Source organism: Malania oleifera, chromosome 4 (assembly GCF_029873635.1).
Source record: "Malania oleifera isolate guangnan ecotype guangnan chromosome 4, ASM2987363v1, whole genome shotgun sequence".
Taxonomy (NCBI): Eukaryota; Viridiplantae; Streptophyta; class Magnoliopsida; order Santalales; family Ximeniaceae; genus Malania; species Malania oleifera.
This window is the reverse complement of record NC_080420.1, coordinates 120,568,459-120,576,283: the sequence shown is the minus strand read 5'-3', so window position 1 is coordinate 120,576,283 and position 7,825 is coordinate 120,568,459. Positions and strand designations below refer to the sequence as shown.

The following is a 7,825-nucleotide window of genomic DNA, read 5'->3' as shown; positions in this document are numbered from 1 at the left end:
GAATGAGATGATGATTCTGAATGTTTCCCTATTGGTTTGATTCGCCGATATGATGGCGTCTGGAAACGTATTAGCTCTATCTGATCATTCTTTCTCCCGTTTGCTCAATCCTAGTCGATTCTTTCTTTCTCTTTTTGTTTTTATTTTGACTTTTATAATCATTCAGAGATGCGCTCTCTGTTCGTCGAAATTAATTAATTTGCACTGTGTTTTCTGGCTTATTTATCCGATTTATATTCTCAGAACTCGGAAACAGGATCGAAATTTTAGTCTTCACCGATTTTGCGAGCTATGATTTTCTGTGTTTCATACAACATGTTAATACGTTGAAGCAATTTTTGGAGAATGAGATGATGATCAAATTTGTTTCCCTATTGGTTTGATTGCCAAAATGATGGCATCTACTTGTGTATTAGCTCTAGCTGATCATTCTCCTCATTGTTTTCCTTTTTCTGTCCTGCGTATTGTTTGAGGATTCATTGTTGAGAATTCCTGATACCTTCTGCCATGGAGAGGTGTTTTTCGTTTTTTTTTTTTGGAAAATTTGCTTCCACATTACAACCTATAAATAGGTCAGTGCTGCCAAGCGACTCAGCGGAGTGTGAGCTTGGCTTGGGCTTGGGCTTGGGCTTGGGCTTGGCTCAGTTTGGAGCTGAGAAAGTCATTGGACCATCGCTGAGAGTTGCATTAGTCGTTCATTTCCCATCATCGAAAGCAAGATCAAAATTCCTGAGCGGTTTTCTTGCCAATCCCTCCTCCCAAGGTCACACTTCCCAAGGTCATTTTTAAATAAAATAATAATTTAAAAAAAAATAAAAAATAGTAAAAATATAATTAAATAAAAATAAAGATAATATTATTGTAATTATATTTCTTAATTATTATTATTTCATAATTTATTGGAGCAGTTAGCTTTTCAATCCCACCAAACCATTATTTAATATTTTAATATGAAAAAATTTAGTATTTTCTAGAGAATGTTTTAGAATTTTTCTTTGCATTCTAAGAACAAGAACAGTTTTTGGTTCCTCTTGAATTAAATCATTACGAGAAAAGCAAAACAGAAGGACCATCTAGCGAAATTTGCTTGCATTGCTTCCGACAAAAGGGTAGTCAAAAATCTCGCTAGACGGTCCAGTAAAATTTACTTGCCACGCGTTAATGCCTGATTTGTCTTGATCCTTTAACAAATCTTACTGTCATCCAGTGAGGACCCGGTGAGGTTACGTAAGCATTAAAAGGAAGTGTTAAAAAAGTTATGATAAAGTGAAATTTTTGTTCATTAATTTATTATATTGTATTTTCTCGCTTAGATTTCTTGATAATACATACGAAAAAAAGATGATTGATCCATTTATTTTTCTTATCCTATTGCCTTCTAAGTTTCAAAATGGTCAAATTACTTTCCTAAGCATTGCCTTGTTTCCGAAAGGGCATAAGAAGGCATCATTCAAATTGGTTTAAAATACAAGCTCATTGTTTCTACTTTTATGACACTTCCAAGTGCCTTAAAATGTGATTGAAATTGTGCTTATAAGGGGAAAAACTTTCAAAGTGGCCATAATACCATATTTTATAATTAAAGAGAAGTTTTCAATCTCTGCTCTTGCTTCTCTTTCTTTCTCTAATTTAGTAACATTCCTTCAATCCTTACTCAATGCCATTGACATCAACTATATGAACAAATAGGGTTGATAGCAAGGTTATGCTTCTCAAAATAGGTTAGAAAAAAGACACTGACAAATTTGATAAAACAAATAATTTTATTTGAGATATTAAAAAATTTATAGACCTTTTATAAGATTCAAGAATTTAAGAGAATTTTCTTGAGATTTGTTAAAAAAACTTATCCTTTTATATTTTATAAAAGGAAAAAGAGTTTTAAAAGGAGTGAGTATCTTAAAAATCAAATGTCAAAGGAGAATTTTGAAAAAATTCAGGGGAGGTCTACGAGATTTTTGAAACTTTACCACAAGGTATTTTAGTGTTTTTTTTGCTCAAATAGATTTTATAAGCACTACGAACTTTCTAAAGGTTCAAGAATTTGGATAATTTTAAGATGCCAAAATGACAAAAGCATGTGCTCCTAGTCATTGACAAATTGATCAAAGTGTTAATTGTAATGTCAAGCTTATAAGAGTAGGTATAAAGCCTTAGTTTACAAATGTTGTTATGAAAAATAAGGACGGCCTCTCGCAACAATGCGCAGCGGAATGAACATTGTATAAAGGATCACACATACATACTTGCAACAAACAAAATGGTGATAAACAGAAAACATTTCACAACCATAGTAAGATAAAGAGAATAAAGATAAGTGCAATGACACCAAGATTTACGTGGTTCAACAAAACTTACATCCATGGGAGCAATAGGCAAGAGATTCACTATGAAAATCAAAGTCTCACAATACAATGATCTTCTCTCCATCACTCACCCTCTCTTATTCTCTTACATGTTGAAATATGCCCAGAATGACATATATAACAACCCCTCATAGGTTTCCCTCCAAATCCCAACCGCTCCAACATTCAAATACAAAATTTAAATTCTTTCTCGCAACCCAGTGACCACTCGTTGACGAGAACAGGTGTAGTAACCGCGAAAAATAACATTTAAAAAAATAATAAAAATAATAATAAAATAAAATAAATTAATTAAATTAACAAGTAAAATGAATAGTATGATAAGGAAAATATATATATATATATAATAACACAAGCTTCTTCAAGAAGTTTTGAAAGTCAAAATCCAAATTGAATTGGATTTTGGTGTGCGTCAGTGCACTCTCTCACTCTCTCTCCTCTCTCTCTCCTACGACTCTCTCTCTCTTCAATTCCGGTCTAGTTTTACGCCGGATCGACAAACCGAAGCCACCACGATGCTCTTGGCGAAGTTCTCTACAAGTCTGCCGGAGCGGATCGTCAGGGAAACGAAGTTGGATTTCATCCCAAATCCAAGGTAAGGCTTTATACTCGATATTTGGATTTTTGACAGTTGAAAAAAGTGATATACGCGTAAAAATACTGAACTTTAATACTGGAAATTTTCATTTCCAGGGGTGTTGATTGGGAACGTTGGGAATCATCCTTAAGTTGAGGTAAGATTTTTTTAAGCCGAATTTGACTTAGTAGTAGTTATAGAAAATGTTGTATGTACGAAAATACTAAACTTTAATTTTACGAGTTTTCATTTTCAGGGTGTAGAGTTGAGAACCTTGTGGGTACGGGGAAGATTTTCTTAGGGGCTTTTTGGGAATCAGGTAAGGGGATAAATTAAACTAGTTTTGTTTTGAGAAAAATGCATGTATATATATGTAGCATCTAGTTTTAGGAAAAATATATATATTATTATATATGATTTATATTTGGAAAATACTGTTTAAATGATGATATGTTGAATACGTGGAAAATTTGTTTAGTGTGGCATGAGTATAAAAATGTTGTGAAATACTGTTTTCTGGGAATGGGGACGATGTGGATTTCTATGATGGAAAATCGGCGCACGGGCCGAGATATTTATATATATATATATATGTGATTTGTCGGCGTATGGGCCGTGCTATGTGGATATGTTTGCTGGCGTACGGGCCATGCTATGTGGATGAGATTTGCCAGCGTACGGGCTGTGCTACGTGATTTGCCAGCGTACGGGCCGAGCTATGTGATTTGCCAGCGTACGGGCTATGCTATGTGATTTTCCAACGTATGAGCCAAGCTATGATAAAATGTATAATTCCGGCGTACGGGCTGATGATTTTCATGAAATATGTATATGTGAAAAATGATATGATTGATTTGATAATTATTGATATGAGATACCCATGTATCACGATTTTAGTATATGTATATGATATCAGAACCTGGTTGGCTTGGTCTAGGCTAGCACTTGCACGGTACCGTTGCTATGTGTCCATGGCCCTCGTGATCATAATATCTGTGTTAACGCCACTGTACAGAGTGGTGTGAGATTGGATGGTCGATGTGGTTATTTTCAAGAAGTGTGCTGTTATCGCCCCTAGTGTACCGACCAGTCTAGGTAGACCCATCGGACCTACAGACTACTGTTTGACTTGGCAGTGGTCGGCCAAACCATTGTCAGGTCCCGCCTTATGGCCACACAACCCAATCATGTGGGGGTAATACATGACAACAGCCAGCTAACCTACCAGGATTTTTTTTATATTATTATTATTGTATGAGATGAGATATGTTTATGAAAATGCAGTATATTCTGCTATGTGTTGATATATATGTAAATTTTCCCAGATTTGATAAACAGTATTGAATATGTTATGTATGGTATATGTAAAACACAGAATACTCATGTTGCCACACACTGGTATTAGTTTATTTCCCTTACTGAGAGGTGTCTCACCCCTAAATCTTATTAACTTTTCAAGAGCCTCAGATAGGAGAGCGGGAAAAGCCCCGCTGATATAGTATGATCTATCTGCCCTTTTTGAAGGGTAAGTTTTGTAGGGACAGTTAGCTTTTGTGGGAAATGTCCCTAGGTTTTATTTTTGGGATGTATATATGAAAATACAGTGATTATAGTAACTCTGGTATATTGTGGTATATGGTATTGAGATGTACATGTTTATATATTTTTTGCTGCTAGGGCTTCTACTTTATGTTCTGATATATCCCTGGTGCCCACAAGCCCAGGTGGATTGTGACCTGCTGAGCTGGGATATGTGATATTGATATTATATAGAGAAAAAAAATATATGGAAAAAAAAATGAGCAGGTCGTGACAACAGGGCACTCGTCGACGAACTAGAGAAGGCCACTCGTCGACGAGTCTTTGCTGTTGCCCTACACCAAGACCACATTCATATGTTTTTCTCTTTGTTTATAAACTCCTAAAGTATAAGAGCCACACCATAAACAACAATCTCGACCTTGGCGATTATTCACCCCTTAGGAGAACCTAAAAAACATATATGATTGCTCCACCTTAAACTTTGAACGTCTGGTTGGGACTGTCTCCCTTCTAGCACTTGGAGACATGCACCGAGTCCAAGCAACGCCGCTTGAACTTGCCGATGGCAGCTTTAGCTTCTACCATCAACCCTGATACAGTTGTAGATACAACACCCGAAAACTTCACCGTAGGCTTCCAATAAGACCATCCTACAACAGTAAACACAAAAAATGCTACAAGCCTTATATTACCAAAGCCCCCTACTTAGTCTTCAACAAAAACAATTGACGGTCCACTATATTGCTTGCTAAAACACCCCAATGTGCAATCATGGAGGACTTTTAACATATCCCAGACATCATAACTCGTCCTTGGGTATCGAGCGGTAGACATTCCATATAGATTCTTGACATAACTCCTCTGAGACAGCAAACAAAAGTCTCCCTATAGTTCAGTCCACAAAACCACCCTGAGATAATACCAATCTCCTTGCAATTTTGTTCAAGCGAATCAGCAAATCAAGACCCATCTTGTCTGTACTTAACACATTCATGTCAAAACCTTCCAACAAAGTACCCAACTGATTAGCCTCAATGAAAGCCTTTCTAGCCAATAATATGTCATTCATACACAATAGATACATCACTCCATGGCATCCTATCACCCTCTTCCACACTAGAAGTCTCACCAACTCACACACCTGAGTAGTGGTCTGATAGTACACATGTGCCCACCGTGATCCTGTTGGTCTCCCAAGCTGAAAAATCCCTGCGATATGAACAATGTCATCTCTACCCAGAGTTTGTTGCTCCACCTGCATCACATATCCATTCAAATCGTGATACTGTTGACCCGAGATAGAACTCCTTGCATTTCTGCCCTGAGTTCCTAACTCCACCTGAATAACATGGTTGCTACTACTGCAATTTTCTGGCATTTGTTTCTCTTCCTTTACCTGAGTACGCTGCCCCATGACTTTATCACCAAAATTCATGTCCTCGATCACCCCTTTATTTGTCATAGGATCACCTAGCTTGCACCCACCTTTCTTATAACCCAGAAAGATGTACTGTCCGGACACAACACCAAGCCTAGATCCTCCATCACTAGAATATCGCACCAGTGGACATCCACTCACAATTGAGTAGTCTACCGCAAAACCTGCCCACCATTCACCTGAAACTTTCCTATCTAGCGATACTTTTGGCGATCAATCACCCGAGAAATGTGTCATACTTACTGACTTTACCAAGAAGTACCCTATAAGCCCTGCATATAACCTGCCCCGCTCACAAAAACTTCTTGAACAAAACCAACGTACTTAGCCCTAATGTTTGACTTGAGAATCTCTCTCCCGGTTTGGTCCTCCACCTCAGCCACTGCATGAAGTACACCAAAACCCTTTGTGATAATCCCACGAAAAAACATATGTCTATCCCCTGATGCTATCATCATTGGTTCCCAAACATTTGAATACATGTAGTCACCCATATGCTTTAACCGCATATGCCACAAGAAACCCGACTCAAACTCAACAGGCAACTCCACCTACAACTATAACATCCCGTAGTGCTTCCCGCTACTTTATCCCCTTTCATCACTATCAAGTTACCACACATTTTCATTTCTTCACATTCAGACTCGTAACAATATCCATTACGGTCTAAATTTCCAATGAAAATACCATTTTTCCTTAGACCCGATTCATGTTTTACATCACATATGGCTTTTACAACACCATCATACATTTTGATTTTGACATTCCCAATAAAAAATATTTTGCATGAAATATCATTTTCCATCAAAATACAACCAATATAAACTAATATGTCAGTGTCAAACCATTTTCTAGGATAAAAACATCTCGTAACTAAGATTCAAGAATCACCCGTGAGGCACTCCGAACCCGATGAAACACGTAGCATATCTCCTACACTACATTATGAGTCTTTCTCCACTACACTTGCAGATTTTGACGAAACCTTTAAACATAAATCGGCATTCCCGTTTTCACCAAACTAATGGCGGAGAATTCTCATTCATGACGTGATACAACACGTCCTTAACCAAACAAAGATGAATGATTGCTCCCAATTCATTCTAAGTCATTGCATCCATGCTATCTGGTTAAAATTCTATATAAACCTTCACCATGCCTTGTTACAACACGAGATCCTTAAATTCGAAGGTCATACAACATGCTTTGATGCCAATTGTTGTGAAAAATAAAGCCGGCCTCTCCCAACAATGCGTAGTGGAATGAACATTGTATAAAGGATCACACATACATACTTGCAACAAACAAAATGGTGATAAACAGAAAAAATTCCACAACCATAGTAAGATAAAGAAAATAAAGATAAGTGCAATGACACCAGGAATTACGTGGTTCGGTAAAGCCTACATCCACGGGAGCAATCGACAAGAGATTCACTATGAAAATCAAAGTCTCACAATACAATGATCTTCTCTCCTTCTCTCACCCTCTCTTACTCTCTTACTCTCTTACATGTTGAAATATGCCCAGAATGACATATATAACAACCCCTCGGAGGTTTCCCTCTAAATACTCAACCATTCCAACGTTCAAATTCAAAATTTAAATTCTTTGTTGTAGCCCAGCTACCACTCGTCGACGAGAACAGACTACTCGTTGACAAGCTAGAGAAGGACACTCGTCGACGATTTTGTCCACTTGTCGACAAGTCTTTGAACTCTGAGATTTCCTGACTCTCGGTATCTCCTCGTTAACGAGTGCGATGCACTCATCGACGGGTCTTTGTTGCTACCCTGCACCAAGACCACATTCATATGTTTTTCCCTTTATTTATAAACTCCTGAAGTATAAGAGTCACACCATAAACAACAATTGTCCTTTATAGCACTTTAGTGAAAATGG

At 37.3% G+C, this 7,825-nt stretch overlaps 2 non-coding genes across 2 annotated transcripts; both read left to right on the top strand.

The window, feature by feature from the left end:
- LOC131154702 (small nucleolar RNA Z102/R77) lies at positions 1–90 on the top strand. Its single transcript, XR_009136617.1, has one exon. It is a non-coding gene; the product is annotated as a small nucleolar RNA Z102/R77 (small nucleolar RNA).
- Positions 91–343: 253 nt separating this feature from the next.
- Positions 344–432, top strand: LOC131154701 (small nucleolar RNA Z102/R77). The gene has a single exon (XR_009136616.1). It is a non-coding gene; the product is annotated as a small nucleolar RNA Z102/R77 (small nucleolar RNA).
- Positions 433–7,825: the final 7,393 nt, after the last annotated feature.